Source organism: Myotis brandtii, unplaced genomic scaffold (genome assembly GCF_000412655.1).
Source record: "Myotis brandtii unplaced genomic scaffold, ASM41265v1 scaffold452, whole genome shotgun sequence".
In the NCBI taxonomy this organism is placed as follows: domain Eukaryota; kingdom Metazoa; phylum Chordata; class Mammalia; order Chiroptera; family Vespertilionidae; genus Myotis; species Myotis brandtii.
This window is the reverse complement of record NW_005367284.1, coordinates 730,273-753,973: the sequence shown is the minus strand read 5'-3', so window position 1 is coordinate 753,973 and position 23,701 is coordinate 730,273. Positions and strand designations below refer to the sequence as shown.

Genomic DNA, 23,701 nt, shown 5'->3' with positions numbered 1-23,701 from the left:
TATGCACACTGCACATATCTTATTTTGAAGTAAAAAAACAAAACGGGAACAAATACAATATTTGTATTTGCATGTGTCCCGCGGGCCGTAGTTTGAGCACCCCTGCAATAACATTTCCAGTTTGTTGTATTTCCACAAGTATTTGGGTTGATTGGGCTCAACTGGGCAGTTACTCTGCTCCACATGCTGTTGGCTGGGGCCACCCAGGTGGCTGCATTCTGCTGGGACCTGCCTGGAGCTGGGCAGTCCCAGATTGGCGCCCATCCTCCAGGGCCTCATCCCGCAGGGGTCTCCCCTGGACTTCCTTAGGCCCACCGGCTGGGCTCCGAGCAGGTGGCAGCTGCCAGGCCTCTTATGCTCTTGGAAGTCACAGAACATCACTTCTACCATTTCTATTGGTCAGAGCATCACAGAACCTAAGGGAAAGGAAATCAGTCTTGTGTGTGCAGGGATGGGAGGAATTGTTGGCCATGTGGGGAGATTATTGCCATGTGTGGTTGCCCTATCCACTTTGCCACCTGTACCTCAAGTCCATGCAACCTGTATGTCGGTATGTCAGAGTCCCCCATGAACTTAGTCCTACATTCCACCACCAGTGTCACTTTTCTCCAGAGGTTTCCGGCTACTGACATCCTCACTGTAACCTTGGGCAGGGGGACCCCGATTCTGGGAACATGTGAGGTCTACACAGGAAACAAAGGATGCGCTAGTTTGGCCGGTGAGGAGCGTTCACGTTAGGAGGGTGTTGTGAGTTTGAAGCATTAAACAGAGGCCTGAATTCTCAGGCAAAGGGTCAGAGAGTGTTGAACTAGTGGCGTTAAGTTGCAAGGCAGCGTTGAAGGAAGATGCGCTCCACAACATGTATAACGAGGATTGAGAGATGGTGTCCTTGACCATGGTCACCATGTGTGGGCATGAAATGAACAAGGCCTGGACACGAGTGAGAATAGTGGGGCCTAAGAAACAGTCACAGGAGACAGGGAAGTAATCTGCATGACTCTAAGAGGAAGGAGAGGCAGAAAGGAAACACGGAAGGCAGGTGCAGTAAATGGCCACCTAACAGTTTCACATACTGTTAAGGGAGGTTTTGGCTGAACATGAAATGAAAACTAATCCGATGGTTAGCTGGGAGGCTCTCAGTTTGGCCTGGCAGGGGGTGGTGGTGGTAAAGGTTCATCTAGCAGTTAGCATTTTCACGGTAACGAACAGCTCCAAAATCCCAGTGGTTATGGCCACCCAAGATTTCTTTCTCATAAACGAGTCAGCCCAGATCTGCTCCCGTCTTCTCCATGGTGCAAGCAGCAGCTTATCTAGACCAGGGGACATGTACCTCAGTGAGCACGCGATAGCTCTCAGAATCTCTGCGTGGAGTCTCCCACGTCATCCCTTCCTTGTCTTATTTCATCTTTATTTCATTAGCCAGGGAAGATCAGAGAGTTAACCCTGATGTCTAGGGAGGCACGGATTGTATCCCTCTCATAGGAAGGTGAGTAGTAGTTTTGAATAAAGTAAAACTATCAGCCATGGATATGTTTCCCCATATATTTTTAATTACACACAAATAATGAAAAGTTATCACAGAAAAAAGAGCACACAGCCAACATTTGCAGCCACTCCAAATTGCTTTCGGTGGAAATAACTAGTGCTGTTAATATTTTCATAGAAACATCTTGATATTTTTCTCTGGGAACCTTTTTCAGTGGAGCCACTTACATACTAGTATGGCAGGTACATGGTGAGCGTGCACCCCTGCGGGGATATAGACCCTGCGTCCTAACTCCAGCTCTCTGCATTCCTCCCTATGAATACACCATCACTCATTTCCAGTTGTTGGACGTTCAGATTTTTCAAATTTCACTGTTTAATAAAGCGCTATCAAAAATCTCCTCCATGCACATCTACCAGGCTATTTCCCTTGGACAGATTCCTAGCTGTGAACTAATTAAAAGGACTATCTTTTTAAAGTCCTTCTTGATACATCCCTGACGAATTTTACAGCTTCGTTTTAAGGCCCACTCTTCCTTTTTCCTCTCCTAAAATGGAGTAGTGGTTACCATAGCAATAGGGAAAAAATCAGGACTCTCATGGAAGTGCCTAATTTGTCTTTCTCTTCCATTTTAACTCGGAAAGTTATATTTCTGTGCCAAGGTTGGCCCATAAAATACCTGTCCTGCTTCTCTCCGGTGAGGAGGTCGGTGCCCCCTGAGAGATGACCTCCGCCCTCCCTGGTTACCCTGCCTCACAAATTGGCTCTCCTGTAGTCAGCTGGCAGAGGCTGGCGGTCGCAGGGGGTCGTGGAAGTCACTCTGTCTAGGAAGACTCTGTGACCGATGAGCGTCCCCTCAGCCTGCAATTTGGAAAGCCATCCCTCGTAAGCAAGGCAGTTTATGTAAAGATCATTCGCTTTTAAAAAACTCATGGTGGATTTATTTGGGGATCAGATTAATTTCTCAAGACCGTCCGGAGGCGTGATGCACGCGATCTGTGGTCTGGATTTTCTTGAAGAGGCGTCTAGACACGAGGGCAGGACGAAATGGTACTTTAGGGCTCTTCAGCCCCCATTCTAGGGGAGACAGCTATTTTGGAATCTGTTCAAGATCTGGATTAAAAAACTGGTGGTTGAGTTAAGACATGGTCAGAGGTAGTACAAGTGTAACTGGAGGTGTCCAGGTGAGGTGAGCGACGCACTCATGGGGTGGGGGGCGGAGCACTGTCCTTGGGGCGGGGACAGCTGAGATGAGCAGCAGGAAAGCCCTTTCCATTACACAGGCTGGGGCCTCTGCAGCTAGACCTAGGCACCTGGGGAGTCTGCTAACTAACGGGCCAGGCTGCTTATTGTTTTGGGCAGAAAAAAATTTACATTCGCGTTGAACAATGCAGAGTCTTGAGGCAACGTGCTGTTCTTTTTTCTTAAGTCAGGGGAGTGCCCTGGAGAGCGTGGTCAGTGGTTCAAGTGTTGACCTCATTTGATTCCTGGTCAAGGACACGTATTTGGGTTGCAGGTTTGATCCCCGGCCCCAGTTGTGGCCATGTGGAAGGCAACCAGTTGATGTGTCTCTCTCACATTGATGTTTCTCTCCCCCTCCCTCCTTTCCCCTCTCTCTGAAAAGCAATGGGAAAAAAAAAAATCCTTGGGTGAGGATTAAAAAAAGGTCAGGGTAGCAAATAGTTAAGACGTGAGCTCTGGAGAAAATCAGTGTGGACTGGATGTGGCTGTGATGTTTTCTGGTTGCGTGACCCAGGCTTGTACATGTTACCTTCCCCAGGCCTAAGTTCTTGTTTATAAACTGAGGCAGAGTAGCAGTATCTGACGGGATGTTTATAAGTCAAAACACAGAAAACAGACAGTGTGGTTCCTGCCAGGCTAGCACATAGAGCCCAGTACATGGTGGCTATTTTTAATATGATATATAGTATAATTATTATTTTCAAAAGGCAATAGTATACTTCAGGGGTTCAAGCCATATTATCAAAGGCAAATCCATAGCCCTTGTTATCGTTCCCGCGGAGGTGACTTTAATTAGAACCTTACATGGTTCTCATGTTCTTGCTGTAAAAAAGGAAACTGCAGTATTTCAGTGGCTTCATACCATAAAGTGTGTTTTAATGCGTTGGCTCAATGGGCAGTTGCTAGGCTGAGGGTAACTTTCCTTCACGTGGTGATTGAGAATCCAGGCCTCTTCCCTTTGGTGGTACCACCGTCCCTTAGACCTGAGATTGTATCACTGCCAGCAGCGAAGGGAGAAGCAGGAGGAGCTTTGTGGGGAGTTTTCCACGGGCCTGCCTGGCAGTGGCACTCCTCACATTCTGTGGTCTGGAGCTAATTCATGTGGTCAGGCCGTAATGCAAGAGGCTGGCTGAGCAACAAGGCCCCTGGCTGGGCAGAGGTGACTGGATTGCTTCCCCTCTCAGCTGAGCAGCAGGGCCCCTGTCTGGGCAGAGGTGACTGGATCTGGCTCACCTCCCAGCTGAGAAGCAGAGCCTCTGGCTGGGCAGAGGTGACTGGATCTGATCCCCTCCCAGCTGAGCAGCAGGGCCCCTGGCTGGGCAGAGGTGACTGGATCTGGCTCACCTCCCAGCTGAGAAGCAGGGCCTCTCACTGGGCAGAGGTGACTGGATCGGTTCCCCTCCCAGCAAGACGCCAGCACAGACAGGCGGTGTGAATTTTGGAGAACAGCCAGCCAACTCTCTAACCTGTGCTCTGGTTCCAAGGCTTGGCCAAGAGAAGGTTTAGATGTTTTTGTCTGTCCCTAATACTTTAAAGGAAGAAGTGACGAGATTTTGGTGACAGAGGAGATAAATATAACGAGTAGAGACCTATTTGAGGATTTTAACTAGTGAGTTTAACTAGTTAGACCAGTGATCATTGTAGGACATGGGGCTGTGGGGCAGGTCAGCACATTTGTGGGCAAAAGACCAGTGAAGGGTCTTGGGGGCAAAAAGGGTTTGAGACAGAGACCTACATGGGTGCCTTCCTTAGACACTTAGACACACAGAGCCTGGAGCTTCCGTGGGCCATCTTCCCTGTGTGAGGACACATTACGTTCCTGCCTTTAATTTTGCCTGAAACCATCTTTGATATTGAGCTGTCAGAAATGGATTCTCAGGATTTACCTTTCCTTAGTGATAAGAAATGGCCAACCAAAATAGAGGTAAAAATCTAGGGAGCTTTTGGATGTGTTTTCTAGAATATGCGTTTTCCAGCTGATGCCCAGTAAACCATTATCATATGGTTTGTATTTGCCCCGCTGCTGCCGGGGAGAATGAGCCACCCTGAGTACAAGAGATCTCTTGAAGTCAGCGGGTCCAGGGAAACCCCGGGGAAGCCATGGCACAACCCATGTTCCTTATAACACGCCAGATCTGGTGTCGGTAACGTTTTCACGGTGTTTTGACTTACGTTGGCCTCACCGTGGAATTGGAAACCAGCTACTTTTACTTAAACAGGGAGTTGGTCAACCTCAAATGACAGCGGAGGAGTTTTCTTTCAATCCTCAGATTCTATAAAGAAGTGTTGATTGCCCACAGCAGTCAAAATTATATGCTTCCTCCGTAGCTTCTTATGCAGATGCCTCACTTCGCAGTTCAGCCCGGTGAGCACTCCCTGTGACCTGGTTGCCACTTCCTTGGTACTCTCTCTCTTTCAGTCAGTCTGCCTTCAGTGAGACGCATCTGTGAGCCTCCTGCTCTCGGGAATCTTACACCTGGACAGAAGATGGTGCCCCCAAGCCATCTTCATTTTGGCTAAACCCTTCGATACATCTAAAAATCGTCTGCAATCTCCATCTGCTTGGGCTGCTGTATCAAAACACCAGAGTGGCATAAGCAGCAGAAATTCATTTATTACGGTTCTGAAGGCTCGAGGTCCAAGATCAAGGTGCCACAGCCTGCTGCTGTGAGAACCGCTTCCTGGTTGGTGGACAGCCGCCTTCCCCATAGGCGCTCACGGGCCTCTCCTTGGTGCCTGCGCGTGGAGAAGGGAGCTGTCTTCGCTTAGAAGCACACTAATCTCATCATCTAAACCACGTCACCCCGCCCCCACAGGCTCCACCTCCAGATACCATCCTATTAGGGCTTAGGGCTTCAGCATATGAATTTGGGGGGCGCACAGACATTCAGCCCAGGATACTGCCTTCATCAGTTCAGTGGGTTTTCCTCTACACAGAAACGTACTTAGTGCAGCCACGGCACTTTCCAGATGGAGGGAAGAAAAGGTTCAGGCTGATCTTCACTGTACTTTTCCTGTCGTGGTAACATTATAGCCTCGGATTCATCCAGTGCTTAAACGTTTGTGACACATTTGGTTGCCAGGCAGTGAGTCGGGTTCTGGGAATGCAGAGATTTTCCTGACAGGACCGATGCCCTCGGATGCTTGCGGTTAAAGAAGAAACGTCTCCCAGGGAGCTATGATCAGAGTTAATATAGGGCGCAGTGGGGGCCCGGCCCAAGGAGTGGTTCCTTCTGTGTAAAGACATGGGGGAAGGGGTCCTGTCAGAGGAGCTGTGTGGAGGGATGGGCTGGACTGCATTCAGTGGGGGAGGCGGGATGGGGGGTGGTCAGTGTGGACAAGTTTATGTGGCTCCAAAGTGACCTGGTGCGTGCGGGAAAGCAAGTGCATCCCTCGGCCGGCTGCAGCCTGGGCTGGGCGGGGGCTTAGCTGGAGGTGAAGCTGGGTGTGGAAGCAGGTGCCACATCTAAGAGGACCCTGTCCTCTAGGCCAGTGATGGCGAACCTATGACACGCGTGTCAGAGGTGACACGCGAACGCATTTTTTTGGTTGATTTTTCTTTGTTAAATGGCATTTAAATATATAAAATAAATATCAAAAACATAAGTCTTTGTTTTACTATGGTTACAAATATCAAAAAATTTCTATATGTGACACGGCACCAGAGTTAAGTTAGGGTTTCTCAAACTGCTGACACGCCGAGCTCCAAAGGCTCGCCATCACTGCTCTAGGCTAAGGAGTTGGGGCCAGAACCATCGTCAGGTTCTGAGACTAGTTCCGAGAATGACTATGGATTTCTGCATGTTACAGAGGTCACTGTGGCAGAGTCTGAAGAACAGACTCAGAAACTCATGGTGCATTTTATTTCTGGACCTTGGCAGCTGGGACAATCATTCCCAGGGGTTTCACCTATGACCCAACATGTTTTGAGGGTCACGGTGATTCAGGCCTTGGAGCGCATGTCTGGGAAAGTGGGAGGGACAAGCATTCCATCGCTCAGCAGCTCTGCTTTGCTTTAAACCTCGACCTGGAGAAGATTGAGATCCGCAGCCGCCCCATCCTGGGCCCCGTACACCCACCTGGGAAAGGTCACTGGCGAGACTGTGCCGAAGCTGCCCTTGGGTTCCACTGCTCTGCTCTCATGCTGCCAAGCCATGTACCTTAGTGCTGGCCCGAGACAGGAAGCTGGTATGCCTTTTTTTCTTTTTTTAAGAGAGATGTTTGAGCAAGATGTTCAATCTTTCTGAGTCCGTTTTCTCACCTGTAAAAGAGGAGGTAATACTACCTGGCCTACAGGATGTGATCAGTTCTGCTGTAATTATTTTGAAACCATGAATTTGTTCTAATGTGATCAGTATATTAGGAAGCGATTTGAATAGCATGGGTTTTGTATTTGCTTAGGTGAGGTTTTTGTCTGCAGGAAACATTAGGTGAAAGAGAGCCCAGCTGACGAGCTGCCTAGGAAGACAGGAAGCCCAGACCCACACCTCAGCAATCTACCGGCCGCCCCATCCGCGTGGAGGGGGAGCCACACCCACCACATCCGGCATCACAGCTGTCCCTCCAAGTTCAGATAACCCACGTCCGCAGCCCAACATGGGGCCTTCTTCAAGGTAAAGTTCAAGACATTTTTATTAGTGTTTCTGTACTTCTTAATCATTTAATACAAATGCAGAGGTGCTACTGTTTCTGGTAGGTTCCTCTGGTTCACTGACAATAAGTTGTGTGTGTTGTCCCCAATTTTCCTATGAGCCCTGTGGTCTTTGTTGTGCGGTTTTACATAGGATGGTGATTTTTAAGAACACCTTTGCTGAGTTATAGTGGAGCTGATTGCTCTTTTTTATTTTTTATTTTATTGTTTAAGGTATTACAAATAGTAGTACATATGTCTCCTTTTTCCCTCCATTAACCTTCCCTTGGCCTCCCCTACTCTCCGCCACATGCCCTCAGGATGCATGTGACAAGTCTTGGTACAATATCTATTGCATTTTGGGCTTTAAAACAGAATGCTGTTTTTCCATTCATGGGCCAGTCAGTGGTGGCCAGATCACATGGGAAGAGTCCTTTCGATCGGCATCGTTATGGGTCACACCCCAATCAGGCCCCTTGGAGGGGACTCTCAGGAGCTCCTGCAGCCTGTCCTGTCTCCTCCATGTACCCGTGCCCCCTGGTGGAGAGCTGTGTCTCTACACTCACCGTATATGCTTGACGTGGGGTTTGGACTGGGGGGACTGTCAGGCTGGCTCCCAGCTAGATTCTGCCCACAGGGCCCCTCCAGGGAGGCTGGGCGAGGGAGCAGGGTTCGCCCCTCCTGTGTGTTTGCTGTTTCTGCTCTTCCCGGCCAGGGGCCCTTAGTTTCAACCTCCAGTTTGTCTGTCTGGGCAGAGCCAGTACCAGCTGGCAGCACCCACTTCTCAGAAGTCGGTGCCCAGGTCCCCGGAGGCCCTTCTCCAAGCCTCTAGGTCCCAGTCACCCCACCTCTTCCCATCCCTCTCCAGGGGTGGTGGTTCTTATTCTGCGTTGCCTCAGCATTCCTGGTGCACGTTTTCAGTTCCGCAAATCCACCATACCGACCTGTTTCCTGCATCAGATTCTCTCTGGTGAGATATTTGGGGCGGTTTTTATTTTCCTCCCAGATCCTGACTGGTACAGGACAGAAGACTTGGTCATTCCAGTGTCAGTGGGCGGAGTGGTACAGAGCACAGGGTAGGGTGGCTGGTTGATGTCTGGGATTGGATGGGAGTCCAGAGATCTCAGATCAGGGTGCTGGACTAGCGATAGTGAGATGGAGGGCCCCGGGCACCCCAGCTCTGCCGATCACTAGTTGTTTCTTCCGCTTATTTAATCCCTTGGAGTCTGAATGTGTTCATGGGAAAGAAGTGGGAAGATGTCAGGATCAGGGGTTGTGGCGGGAGTCAGTGAGATGATGCTTACAAAGTGTGCGTGGTGATGGCTGCCCAGGAACACGCTCTCTCACTGAAGGGCTTTCCATTCGGTGGGGCCGCTGCCCATGTGGCCCCCCTGGAGAGGGCCTGTGACGTCTGGGCAGAATCGTGCTGCAGCACTCCACGTTCAAGGCCCCGCAGTCAACACCTCCCAACCCTGGTCATTCTGGGCAGCATGGACCCTGTTTAACAAACGAGGAAACTGCCTGAGGACATACGGCTGGTAAATGACAGAGCTCAGATGAGAGGGTCATTTTTAATGTATGAGACCTTAGTACACGTTTCTTTGTAGGAAAACTGGAAAAAAAAAACACAGATGCTTTGATGCTTGACTCAAAATGAGAGAGAAAAGGAGTTTGACTAGCCATTTGAAGGAGAACTCTGTCCCTAGGAATTATATTCATGCTTTGGAGTATGCAGCTCGAGTGGTTTGCATCTAAAGAGAAAAGTGCGGTGAACATAATGCAGTGAGTGACTGGCTGGATGACGTGGAAGGCGTCTCCCGCAGGAAGCCTGCTCGTCACACTCGGGTCCCACTGGCGTGCTCTTGATTTCAGGGCAGGGCCACGGTGCAGGCATTTTGAAGTGGTTGCCCTACAGCTGCTAGATATGGAATCACTGGTTATGAGCATGCAGTTGTCATTGCCACCGCCCTTTTTCCCTGTACTCACAGGGTAGTTAAGTGACTTTTTCTTTTTTTTTTCTTTTGATAAACTGCAGTTAATCCTTGCTTTAAGAGCACCTGGCACAGAAAACTGTGGGCTCATAATTAGGAAATGAATGTAGTTTTGTTTTGTTTTGAATGGAAGAAGACTTTATATTATAAAAGAAATCCAACATTATGTTGCTTTAAGTAACGAGCTATCATGCTGCATGTAAGCTGACCCAGACAATACAGTTTATTGAAAGTTGACTATGTGCCAGGCAGTGGGTAGGTGCTGGGGTCATCTCACTGAGCAAGTTACAGATTCCTACCTGTGTGGATCTTACAGCCTTCTCTGGGAATAAGCCCTAACTATTATGCAAATACCAATGTACATAGAAAAGAAGTAAGACAAATGCTGTGAATAAAAAGGGGGACCAGGGAAAGGGACATCAGGTGTCTGGGTAAGGAGTGTGTTAAATGCACTGCCCAAAAGGATTAGATTTACATGAAGTGACAGTGGGTACTGTGAATAGTCTGAGTATGATCCAAGAGTTTTCAGAATGTATTTATTCCTAGGCATAGTCACTTGCCCTGTAAGTTCTGGGCAGGGAGAGTGAAAGCTAGTAACGGCCATTGTTTCAAGTCTGATATAAAAATCTTTTTCTTCTGTTTGTGACACTGTGTGGCAATTACCTGGCCTGGTTTCTCTGAAGATATGTCAGATCTAGGATGATCGTTAATTTTTGTAATCTATTGTGAGTTATGCAGCTTCTGATTTAATTGGAAAGATTTGGAATACATTTACTAATATGGTGGCTATTACGTTGTACAGCACATCTACAGATTAATTGTTCTTTGTAAATTAATGTTTGTTTCCTTGTTTCTCAAATAGATTTCCTAGGGGCATTTTTTCAAGGAACAAACAACTCGCTTTTAATGGTGGGTGGGAAAGATCTATTAAATTCATATTTGGCCAAATGTAGGTAAGCAGCTGTGGGATTAGGGTTGCAAATTTAATTCAAAATCAATTTCTTCACTTTTCTTTCACCTGCATTGCTAAAGGGACCCATTTTCAACGACCTTTGAAAAATCTGGCAGTCGGTTTTCAACTAGTGTTAGAATTTATTCATCAAATGTATGTTTCAAGCATTTTATTCATTTCATGAAAGTTATTTTTGCATTGGAAAATTTTGTCATTCAACTTTTTGGCAGTCATCAACCTACATAAATCAAAGTGAAGTCCTATTATAGCAAAAGCATTTCAAAGGACTCCATCTAACACAACTGTTAATTTTTCTTAGTGCTATTTATGGCAATAGGAAGTTTTCATTTTGACCACAGAGAATTTTCTGTAAGAAATGAGACAGCCCAACAAATGCCTTCAAAAGTCGCTTTCTAATTATTAGCGTATACATTTTTTTTTAAACTATATGTTTGGAAAGGAAGACAAGAGCTAAATCGGAACTGTGCTTACTTGGTTCCAAAAGTACGCTAGCTCCCCTCAGCCCTGCACATCTCCAGTAAAACACTCCCCTACAAAATAATTCCTGTTTTGGACACAGATGTGCCCTTACATCTGCTCCAAAGGAGATGAAAAGGGAAACTGAGGAACTGCTTGGGGGTGGACACTGCTGGGCACAGGGATGATTAGATCGTGGCTGAGCAGCGTTGAGCTCTCTGCACAGCCTGGGTGCATCCTTGTCCTGTGTCATCCACATTTCCTCCTTGGAGCCGGGTGGCTGATACTGTCCCCATTTTACAGGTGAGCAAACTGAGGCACGGGGGTCTTACGTCTGTTTAAGAGTTTTCACTGGCTAGGTTTCAGACTGCGCTTTCTCGCGAGTATAGGAGTTTGACAGTGTTTACTGCTCCTTTCCGTACCCGGGAAATGCCCTGTTAACCATAGGAAAATGCTGGGAAGCGGCCTTTTATCCTATCACTTCACTCATTCCTTTCCCATGGCACCTGGCACTGCCACACATTATAATATACATTTATTTGTTTGGAATGTTTTTTAATGGTGGCAGAAATTTTGTTGGATTGGTGGCTGATTTCTCAGCCCCCAGAACAACACCTGGCTGGCCGTAGGTGTTAAATATTTACAGAAGGAACATATGAACCCACGACTTCAAGCTGCTCTGGCCTGCGCTCTGCATTGCTGGGGAAGCTAAGAATGGAAGGTGCCACCCTGCCCTGCCTGTCAGGGCTGAGCACTTCTGATCCCCCCCCCAAAGTCTGCCCACTTCACAGAAACAGGCCCGTGGGGGTGGAGCCCTCGTCAGGCCTGTGATAGGATTTCTAGCCCTGGACTGCTTTTGACCACCATGAAATGCAGCAGGGATGTCCTTGTTTATGGAAATTGTGCTCACAGCCCCCGAAACGCTGAGGAAAGCCAGGTTAAAAACCCCTCGCTTTGTCTGTGAAACTAGCCGAGAGACTCAGATCATCCGGTCCTAATATCTGTGAAAGGAAAGCATCTTGAGAATCAGGAAACTGAGCCTGCGTGTGGATTTCCATAAACATGGCTGAGGGAGGGAGCAAGGCAAAGGCCCGATGCTGCACAGACCCTTTAAAGCAGCAGTTCTCAACCTGTGGGTCGCGACCCCTTTGGCGGTCGAACGACCCTTTCACAGGAGTCGCCTAAGACCATCGGAAAACACATATATAATTACATATTGTTTTTGTGATTAATCACTATGCTTTAATTATGTTCAATTTGTAACAATGAAAATACATCCTGCATATCAGATATTTACATTACGATTCATAACAGTAGCAAAATTACAGTTATGAAGTAGCAACAAAAATAACTTTATGGTTGGGTGTCACCACAACATGAGGAACTGTATTAAAGGGTCGCAGCATTAAGAAGGTTGAGAACCACTGCACTATAACCTCTGAGCCTCAGTTTCTTCGTCTGTAAAGTGGGAGGGGGTAGAGTAACAGTGTCCACACACACACACACACACACACACACACACACACACACACACACACATATACATATATGTATGTATTTATTCATTTTAGAGAGGAGGGAGAGAGAGCAATAGAAACATCGATGAGAGAGAATCACTGATGGGCTTCCCCCACTGGGGATGGGCCCACAACCCAGGCATGTGCCCCCGTCCAGAATCGAACCCGGGACCCTTGAGTCCGAAGGCTGACGCTCTAGCCACCAAGCCAAACCAGCCAGGACTCTTCCTTGGAAATCTTGAACCTAACGTTAAGTTTGTTTTGAGGATAGAAGAGAAAACATTAAATGCATTTATATCCTAATACCTGGTGTGCTCCTCCAGCCCTTCTTAGTTAGAGGGCAGAGTTCAGGTGCCTGGATCTCTCCTTTGTCCTCTGTGCAGCTGAGAGGGTCTGCAAGCTCTGCCTTGGACTTGATCAATGATTTGCTGTCCTAGTGGCATTGGCACTGTTTCTCTTTCCTTTGACATTGGATGTGTCTTGCACTTGCCATCAACACTTCAAAATTGGGGAGTTTAATGTTAAACCGTATTTCCACTTCTCTTAAAGTATCAGAAGATTTGACCATCCTGGTCCTACGTATTGTTAGGACAACACAGTGGGCTAAAGTGGAAGGGTGGCTGCTCTGGGGCTAGGCCTGGATTCTCCATCTGTCAGTCTTCTCCACTCTCCAGGGTGCCCCCACCCTCTTGCCTCGGTTGATTGTTTGGTTTTCACAGAAGTTAGGCAGTAACTTCTTCAAGGTGAGCCATCACCTCATGCCTTTGCTCCTGTTTTCTCAAAAGTGCTGTGGGTCTGTGCCTTCTATAGAGATGCCCACGTTTCACCAGGATGGACAAAGGGATCAAAGCCCTTGGGAAGCTCAAAGCGTTGACTGGGGGACTGGCTCTTCTGAGGTGGGAATATTTGACTCGGTGACCATGAGATCAGAGATGAGAGACCGCAGCCTTCTCCTCCTTCCTGAGCGTTTTCCCATCAGGAGGAGGCTCGGGGGAACTCTCCGAGGGCCTTCACCACGCTGTGCTAATCACCAGAGCCAGCGCCGGCCATCACGTCTGTGCAGTGGGCTAAGCACACTGACAGTCCGCCTACGCCCTCCCACTCCTTTGGATTTTCAACACGCGTCTCCCTTTGCGACCCATTTTAGTTGTCTTTGATGTGACCCAGTGGACAGAAATCTTAATGTCAGTGCCATTCAATCTGCACCTACAAAAGAATCTGAAAATGCTAAACCCTGGCAGGAAGGACATTCCAATTAGTACTGATAAAAGCACAGTGAGGTGCCACAAAAGTGACTTTAGCAAGTGGGAAAGAGGCAGGTACAGCTGCTCTGGCTGATGTGGAATTCCTTGTTAGGTGTAGTTGCAGCTTGCTATAAGCAGTTTCCCTGGTTGTCCAATGAAGACGGGGGTACATATATCTTTTCCATTTAGTTTGCTGGTCGAAAGGGACACGCATGTCCCTTTGTAAAGATATTTGTGTGGTTTTGTGCATGCATTCTGCACAAGAGAGAGATTGGATATTTTTTTCTATACAATAGTTTATCAGTTTATGCAATATTGTATCAGTTTTATGTGTACAGTGTAGTGGTTTGACAATTTTGTACCTTACAGTGTGATCACCCCATTAATACTAATGATCATCTGTTACTGTGCACACTTATCACAATATTATCGACTGGATTCCCCATCACCTTTTTCACCCACCCCTCCATCCACCCCCTCTCCTCTGGCAATCATCCCTTTGATCTGTTTCTGTGCGTCCATTTTTATCTTGGTTTGTTTGTTCACATTCCACATGTAAGCAAAACAATATACTATTTGTCTTTCTCTTATTTCATATATAACCTCTAGGTCCATCATGTTTCAAATACCATCAATAGTTCACAAGGCCTTTTCTCCGCATTCTTGCCAACATGTTATTGGTTGAATTTTTAATAGTATCCATTCTGACTGGTGTGAGGTGGCACTCATTGTGGTTTTGATTTACATTTCCCTGATTAGTGATGTTAAAGCATCTTTTCCTCTGTCTGTTGGCCCTCTGTCTTCTTTGGAGTAATATCCTCTGCCCATTTTTGACCAGATTTTTAAATATTTTTGTTATTGAGTTATGTGAGTTCTTTATATTTGTGAATGATATAGCCGATAAGGGGTTGATATTCAAAATAAATATTCTCCCATTCAGTAGGTTGTCTTTTTATTTTTATTGAAGGTTTTCTTTACTGTGCAGCAGCTTTTTAGTTTCAATTTTGCTTTGTTTCCTTTGTTCAAGGGGATGTATCCAGAAAGATATTACTCAGACTTATGCCAAATAGTTTACTACCTGTTTTCTTCTAGGAGTTTTATGGTTTCAGGCCTTACATTTAAGTCTTTAATCCATTTTGAGTTTATTTTTATATATGCTGTAAGAGAGTGACACAGTTTCATTCTTTGCATGTATCTGTCCAGTTTTCCCAAAACAACTGTTTAAGAGGCTGTCATTTCTCCATTGTAAGTTCTTGCCTCCTTTATCATAAATTAGTTGACCATATAAGCAACGGTTTATTTCTGGGCTCTATTCTGTCCATTGAGCTATGTGTCTGTTTTTGTGCCAGTACCATGCTGTTTTGATTACTATAGCTTTGTAGTATAGTTTAAAACCAGGGATTGTTGTACCTCCGACTTTGTTCTTCTTTCTCAAAATTACTTTAGCTATTGGAGTCTTTGTGGTTCCATATAAGTTTTAGGATTACAGTGGGGCCTTGACTTAACGAGTTTAATTCGTTCTGTGATGGAGCTCGTAACTCAAATTACTCGTATGTCAAACCAATTTTCTCCATTACGATGAATTGAATGCTGGGCTGATGTTGTGGCGTTCACTGTGACGTTCGCTGCGCCAACTAGCGGTGGGGTATCTGAAGCTGGCTCGCAACTCAAAGCAAAAAATTGGCCAAGAGACGGCTCGTATCTCGAAAAACTCGTTAGTCGGGACACTCGTAAGTCAAGGCCCCACTGTATTTGAATTCTTTGTTTCTTTAGGGTTTTTGTCCAGAGTTTTTTCTTACTCTTCATTTGGGGCATAGTCTTCTGTATCTAGAATTTGTTTGATTTTGTGTTTGTTCTTATGAGTTAGATGGAATAGCTATCCCTCCCAGTCTTGAAAAAGTGGTCTCTGTGGAGATGGTGTATAGAGTAGTTTTAGTAGGGCAGTTGTAGGCAGGGTGAGTGCATGTGATTCCTGATGTGTTGCCTGAGCTGAAGCAGTGGGTTCCAGGTTGGGCCATCTGGTGTATGCATGCTTTCTTGCCCTTCTGTACAGGGGTGGTTGCCTGGTGCACTCTTGGCGTGCCCTGTTGCTTTGTCTGTTGTCAGAGTAGGGTCTGAGCAAGGCTGCTTTGTGTGCTTGTCTCTCAGCACCCCATGAGGCCCATCCCCTTTCTGGGTGGGGCAGCCTTGTCTACCAACACAGCCATACTTTTCCTAATTCGCACCCACTCTGGGTCATTTGCTGCATTGGGTGCACCATCATGCCCCAGGCACTCTCCACTGGAGCCCTGCCTGGGTGCCCTGTTGCTTTGTCAGCCCTTAGGCACACAGAGCCAGAGCGGCTCCATTCAAACCCTGCTCTGAGTCCCATGCCCTACTAGCTCCGCCCTTTCTCCGAGTGGGGCCCCCTGGCCTGCAGGCACAGCAGCATCCCACTCAATATACCCAGGATTGTCCTGCATGTGGGTAGCACAAAGTTTTCTATCTTTGCCCTTTCTTCAGGTGGGGCAGCCCTACATGCAGCAGTGCCCCACTACCCCTGCACTTTCTCTGGATGGGGCAGTCCTGTGTGTACCGTGGCGTGTGCTAGCCCCACATGAGCACAAGGTAGTGCTGCACTGTCTATACTTTCACTGGACAGGGTAACCCTGCAGGCAGATACAGCAGCATTCTTCTAGCTCTGCACCCTCTCTAGGCATGGGAGCCATGTGTGTGCGCACGAAGCAGCACCCTGCTGTGCTGGCTGGGTCAGCCTTCGGATGGAGGGGCCCCTTGTGTGATGCTCTAGTTACTGCTGGATCTAGCTCATGGGGGAAGTGTGGAGGCTGGGGAGGCTCTCCAGTGCCCTGGAGGTAGCCTGGAGAATAGACATGGCGCTTCCGCCCACTGCCCACATGCAGAGGAATGGAAACCGGTTGTGCTCACCTGGCCCTGCGTGGTTCCCTCACCTCCCCCACAGCTCGTGCCGTTCCCCAACCTTCTCTACGTGGTCTCGCTCTCTTGGTTGTTGCACAGAAACTGTGAAACTGGCTCGCAGTTTTCTCTCAGGAGGAACTGCTCTAAATATAGGTGTACATTCCACGTGTTCTTGGGAGGGGCGAGTTCAGCACCCACCTGGGCTGCCACGTTGGACCTGCCTGGAGAGGTCGGGTTTTGATGGCTGTCTTCTCTGAGCTGCATTTCTTTGAGGCGCCATAGAGTTTGCACTGTGTCCACTGCCATCAGAGGAATCAGTGGGCCTGTGTTAGGGAAAATCAAGCCAACTTCCCATGAGCTTCAGAGCGATACATTGATTGGGTATCATAAGATCAGATCTGAGATTTACATGGATATCATAGACTTGCAAAACTTTTACGTACTGGAAATGTGTTTTGTTATGATGTGTGAAAAAAACTGTTAACTTCTAAATGCTGTTCTCCTTTTTACCCAGCTAACTTCTGCTTATCCTTTAAAATTCTTTTTTAAAAATGTTATTATTAGGGAGGAGAGACAGAGAAACATCGATTTATTGTTTCACTTATTTATGCATTAATTGGTTGCTTCTTGTATGTGCCCTGACTGGAACTCAAACCCGCAACCTTGGCGTATGGACAACATTCTAACCAACTGAGCTACTCGGCCAGGGCCTCCTTTAAAATTCTTTATTCAAGGGGCTTTTAGTGCTTCTACCAGATTCCTGGCAATGTCTTCCTAAAAGGGTATCTGTTTCTTTCATCTTTTTACCCTTCGTGCTTAGCACATAGCAGGAGCTCAGTATATAATGAATGAATGAGTAATCAGATGACTGGATAGATGAATTAATGCATTTTCTAGTGAACACTGAGTTAGCATCATTTTTGAATTTTATATATGATTGGACTAAAATATATCTTACAATATATCTTCACTCACCGTTTTACTTTCATTTTATGGGTTTGCATATCCTAATTTTAGCTTCTAATAATATAGTTTATTTTACTTTAACACAAACATGAAGCATTTATCTTTCTAATTGCTACCTGGAGTGTCCCATGGAAAGCATGCAGTGTTGGAAAGAGGGACTCGGCCCCGAAGGAAGTGAGGATGAAATGGAAGTGTTTGCTGACATGGGTCAGGTTTGGCTGCCCCAGTGCTGAGGAGCCTGTAATCTTACCTCCAGGCCACTTTTCCTGCTGGAAGATGCAGAGAGCGCGGCCAGCTTCTTCCCAGATCAGGAGGCTCCTGTAGGAGGGGACAAAAGCACCTCAGACTCCGAATCCCTGGGCTTAATCTCCATCGTGGACATCTTTTTACTGCATTTTTAAAAAAGTCAAATCCCAATGCTTTAAAAAAAATTTATCTTTATTGTTGAAAGTATTACAGATGTCCGCTTTGTTGAGTTTCCCCATTGGCCCTCTCCTCCCCACATTCAGCCCTCCCAAGCCTTCACCACACTATTGCCCGTGTCCATGGGCTACTCATAAATGCATGTAAGTTCCCTGGTTAATCCCCCACCCCCACCTTCCCTCTGAAACCCATCAGTCTGTTCATGGTTCTATGTCTCTGTTCCCATTTGCAGCAGCATGGAGGGACCTGGAGAGCATTATGCTAAGTGAAATAAGTCAGTCAGAAAAAGATGAGTATCACATGATCTCACTCATATGTGGAATCTAATGAACAAATTCCAATTTTGAAGGAGGCATGAAACCTCAGGAGCCAGACATCTACGGTAGCTGTCCAAATTCTGAAGATACCTACTCCCTCCACTCTTGCTATTTTACATTTTATTCTTATTACCTCTGCCATAGAGGTTTAAGAACTTGCCCCAAGATTGCAGAGTTTGAGCCTCCTCCTTTGACTTCCCTCCAACCCCATCATTTTGTAGGCACCTTGGCGATTCCCATCTCTACCAACAACAATAAAGATATTTTTTTGAAAACATGATTTAAAATGAGAGCTTTTGAGTGAAAATGTCTCCGAAAGCAAAGACCTTTTCCGTAAGGCAAACATTTATTGAACTGAAACCTTAAAGAAAGCATGTCGCTCTTGTTGACAGCCTCATGCATCAGAGCTTTGTTTTCTGTTACTCGACAAGCCTGGCAGCCTAAACCCAAGCCTTAAATGTGTTCCGCGCAGGAGCCCTGGCTCTGGGGGTTATACAGAAAAATGGTTTCAGAAACCTGCTGCACCTCTAAAAATACTCTGGAAGGTTAAAGCATGTTAGAAGTTTTGAGCTTTTCACACACAGAGTGTCTAAAGTAGCTGTAAATATTCCTTTAAACTTGTGCTGTCGATGCGGAATTTTAACTCAACAGAATTAACATTACTATATAAGATGTAGAGTCTAAAATACAATAACATGATGTAGAATTATTTCTGTTTAGTTAACATCATGTTGTAGTGTGTACGGATGAAACAGCTGCTGAAGGAATGTGTTTGGAAGGAATGCAAGATGTCTTTGATTCCTTCATTCACACAACATGTGGCTCTTCCCCTTGCTGATCAGTATCTTAATTATCCCAGACAGACGAGAACATTGGAGGTTGTGACGTACAGCGAAGCCGTTTCTATTTTGTCTTTAGTAACTCATCCAAAACAAACACACACACAAACAAAAAATAACCAAGAAAAACTTACTAAATCTTGAACATTGGGACAAACTAACATTTTTTTCTTGTGTAAAAAGGAAGATTCATCCAATCTCCATGAACCCTAGTCTGCTTTGCCTCTGATGAGCTCTTTAGATTATTCATCTTGAAAACCAATCCTCTGAACCAGATTTCTGATATCTCATCTGTAATATGTCACTTTGATAGATTATGTTTTCAAGGCCGTGTTGGGAAAGAACTTTAAAGATCCATCTAGTCCAAAGGTTTTTTGTTTGTTATTTTTAACTTGGTGAATATCAGGGGAAACATGAAAGCTTGGAAATTCTAAAGGGTTTGTGTGTTTATCTATGCAGGAGGTCCATAACTTATACCTGATTATCTAAAGGGCTGGTGACTCCTAAAAAGTTAAGAACAATTCAATAATACACCCCTTCCTCCTCCATCATTTGAACTTGAGTGCTCTAGCAGCTTGCCTGGACTCCTTTGGATTTCTAAGCTCGAGCATGGCCTATCTCACAATTAGCCAAAGCAAATCCCTACCAGAAACAGATGAGTAGGGGCCTGGTGTAGTCCTTCCACATAGCAATGTCAGGAAACTATCTTGGGCAACATGGGAATAAACAAAAGCGTTCCTGAAATATCCAATACTCATTGGATATCATTGTAATGGATATCATTGAAATGCTATTGAGGCCATTAGAACAGAGGTAGGAAATATGGGGAAAGAGTAAGTTTTTCTGCCTTTAGCACACAGGTCTTTAGAGTTAGAAGGGGAGCTAAGATTGAAACAAATACATAATCCAAGAAAAGTGACATAGCCACTTGATTGGCAATTAAAATGTCTAAGCTGATTTGAAATTTAGTAATGATGTGACTAAAATTTTAGGAACTGGGTTATATGACCACCTGCCTTACTCTGACGTCCCTCATACAGACTAGAAATAGGACTCGTGTTCCATCAGTTTGCCTAACAGAGTCCAGTAAGTGTCCTGGTCAAAATCAACAGTGATATTTATTACCTGGAAAAGTAGTAATTGTTTTTGTGTTTTTTTACCCAGACAATATGTTTTAAATTAAATATAGAAATATTTAAGAGACTTGAAAGTAACACTGAATACTTTTGTGTTAAAAAGAATCTGTGTGGCCGAAACCGGTTTGGCTCAGTGGATAGAGTGTTGGCCTGCGGACTCAAGGGTCCCGGGTTCGATTCCGGTCAAGGGCATTTACCTGGGTTGCGGGCACATCCCCAGTGGGAGATGTGCAGGAGGCAGCTGATCAATGTTTCTCTCTCATCGATGTTTCTAACTATCTCTCTCCCTTCCTCTCTGTAAAAAATCAATAAAATATATTTTTAAAAAAAAGAATCTGCGTATGTTTGGTATTTGAAGTTTTTGTAATGCTGAAGAGAATTTGGTCTGGTAGAATAGCATGATCAGTCTCTTAATTTCAATTTAAAAAGCATAATTGAGTAATTGATTTAGACTTGTGGTTTTAGGTTGAAATATTACTAAATTGATCTACAGTGTTGGAATATTTAACAGAACTTGGTTCACTATATTTATAAATTTAATTTATTTGATTTCAGAGATTTATTTAATTACGCAGGAAGGTTTTAAGTCAGACAATTGAAGTACTTAAAGGAAATCAAATACATTAAATTTATAAATGAATTTTAAAATGTTTGAAGAGCTTTAATTAACTATTTATAAATGGAGCTAAATAGTCCTCTAAGTTCCATTAAAAGCAATTGCTAAAGTTTACTAGCTTATAAATAGAATTAAATTTGTAATCTGAAATGAGAAGCTTAAGGAAAAAAAACACGAGGCTTTTACATTTGTAACTTGAATAAGTCAAATATTAATATTTAAAGTGAAAATATCATCAGACTAACCTTTTCTGAGTACAAAGGTCACCCTTAAGGCCTCTAAAACCTCATGTTTAATGCACACTTTCTGTATTAAACACAGGATTGTTCCTCACTTCCTCAGAGGCATATTCATCCCCTTTTCTTCCTAGAGTCATGCAGTACTATGGACAGTTCTCCTTTTTCCATTTTGGATAGACACTTTTTTTTTTTTTTTGGCTTGGAAAGGAAAAATCAGTGCAGTTGTGATATTTGGGGAGCAATAGGAAGTAGTGGGATTGTGACCATTTGAATGTGTACTGTTTGGCTGATCATCGCTAGGTGATTATCCCAGTGTATAATAACATGTTTGTGTGTGTGTGTTTTTTCCCCTAGGAGAAGTCCGAACTTTAATGTGAAATCTTTCATAAGAAAAGTATGGGTACCAATTTTTTTTAAATCCGGGAGTGGGTATCATCTACATCTGAGACTGAATTAGCCTGCAGGTCACTTGCTTTAGAACTTTGGTGAAAGAGAAAGTGCTACGAACATTGATGCCACATGGGTATCAACTACCCTCTTGCCAGCCTCTGCCCAAGAGAAGCAGAACTTGCCAACGTTCTGAGCTTCTCTGGAATCAACTCATATCACAGCACTGGCCAACAGTGTCGTTTTCACTAAAGGTTTTGGAGAATCGAGGGACAGGGAGTGTATTGTATGTACATATACTCATTAAAAACAAGGCACACTGTATTAAATAGCCCCCATTATATACTTCTTGGCTTCCATCTTTCCTACACAACTGCTCTGCTTGGGGTGTAGAGAAGAATGGTGGTGGTCGTGATTTTTCTCCCCCCTGACCTTCACACAAGCCCCAGGCAGCTGGGTTTATGTCCTCCCTGTCTCTCTCAGGGAACTCCCACCCCCCTGCATGAAGCAGAGCAATCCAGCTCGCCCTGCACCTGAGCCTCTGGGCACTCGGTGCTGGAGCTGCTGAGAGGAGATAAGTAACTTCTTTCTAGTTGTGGTAGAAACCAGCAGCCAATGTCCGTATCTAATGTTGGGCATTCACAGCCCATGTTTTCCAGTTTTCTGCTGTCCAATTCACGGGCTGCACTTGCCTGATTTTTTTTTAATTTTTCTTACAGCAGCAGCTGCAACTACTGCCCTACCCACTCTCCCTTGGCTTTGCCATGTCTGTCACACTGGGCACGGGCCTGACTTCCGTCAGCACCTGCTCCGGCTGCCGGAGCCCTCAGCCACGCTGCAGGCACTTCCTCTACCAGCAGCCCATGAAAACAGCAGCAGGTGGGAAGCGTGTGAGGCCTGTGCTCTACGCTGCTTCCCGGAATTCCTCAGTGGGATTAAGCTCCAGCTACCCTGGCTGGTAACCTGTGGACAGTGAACCCTTTACTAGCTTTCTTGGCTTTTCCTTCTCACAAGTTTACTGATGTTTCCCTGAACCACCTCCGACTTACATTCTAATGTCCACCTCTAGATTTCTAGGGGAACCTAACCTGTAAAATCTCCTCCAGCCAAATGCCATGTTAATAAAATCAATTCGGCATGGAATTTAGTTAGCCCTCAGTGATCTTAAAGGCACGCTGCAGAATCTAGCACCCAGGCACCGCACTTCTTACTACAAAGAAAAACCCACTCCAACAGTAGCCTGGCCTTAATAATCGTCCCAGGCTATTAGAAAAGGGCATTCTTCTCTCCAATTTGAATTTTAATAAGTCAAGCTGACCCTGTGGATATAGGAAGACGCAGTGGGTCAGTGCAGCGCATTGCTGTGTGCAATGGGGAAAGTGTGCTAGGTGACCTTAGGAGCAGGAAGATGGCCCAGCTGCCTGGTAGAGTGAAGGACGGACTTCCCTGGGGAAGCCAATGCAGAACAGAATTGTGAAGGGGCAATTCCCTAGAGATGTGGAGGAGGAAGGGGAGGTGTGAGAAGACAGAAGACATTTACTGCAGAAAGAACAGAACATGCAAAGGAATGAAGGCATGAAATAGCAAGGTGCATTTAAGAAGCATGGCATGAGGGTCCCTCAAAAGGGAGTGAATGAAGTTGAGTTTTAAAAGATGGGAGGAGCCAAGTCACAGTTGGGTAATACCATGCAAAGAATTTGGAATTTACATTTTAGGCAAGATGAAGTTATTGAAAAATTTTAAAAAGGGCAGTAATACAATGAATGATTAAAATCACAATGAGATAGCACCTCATACCTGTGAGAATGGCTACCATCAATAAATTAACGTACAAGTGTTGGTGGGATTGCAAATTGAAGCAGCCACTATAAAAAACAGCATGAATGTTTCTCAAAAAATTAAAATTACAACTACTGTAAGACCCAATAGTTCTTCTTCTTAGCTGACGAAATAAAAAAACAGTAATTTGGAAAGATAACTTGCACCCCTATGTTCAATGCAACATTATTTATAAATTAAAATTACAACTACTGTAAGACCCAATAGTTCTACTTCTTAGCTGACAAAATAAAAAAACAGTAATTTGGAAAGATACTTGCACCCCTATGTTCAATGCAACATTATTTACAGTGGCCAAGATAAGGAAGCAACCTAAGTTTCCATTGATAGGTGAATGGATAAAGAAGATTTGGTACCTATATACAATGGAATATTACTCAGCCATACAAAAGACTGAAATCTTACCATTTATGACAACATGGATGGACCTAGTAGGCATTATGCTACGTGAAATAAATCAGAGAAAGACAAATACCATGTGCTT

The 23,701-nt window shown here is 45.2% G+C and overlaps 1 long non-coding RNA gene across 2 annotated transcripts in view; it reads left to right on the top strand.

Moving 5' to 3' along the window:
* The window catches only part of LOC106727594, a 54,634-nt gene extending 31,457 nt beyond the window's left edge, over positions 1-23,177 (top strand). For both annotated transcript variants that reach the window (XR_001363824.1, XR_001363823.1), the window contains exons 2-3: positions 7,149-7,341; positions 21,346-23,177. This is a non-coding gene — a long non-coding RNA (uncharacterized LOC106727594). The remainder of the gene's footprint in view (positions 1-7,148; positions 7,342-21,345) is intronic.
* Positions 23,178-23,701: the final 524 nt, after the last annotated feature.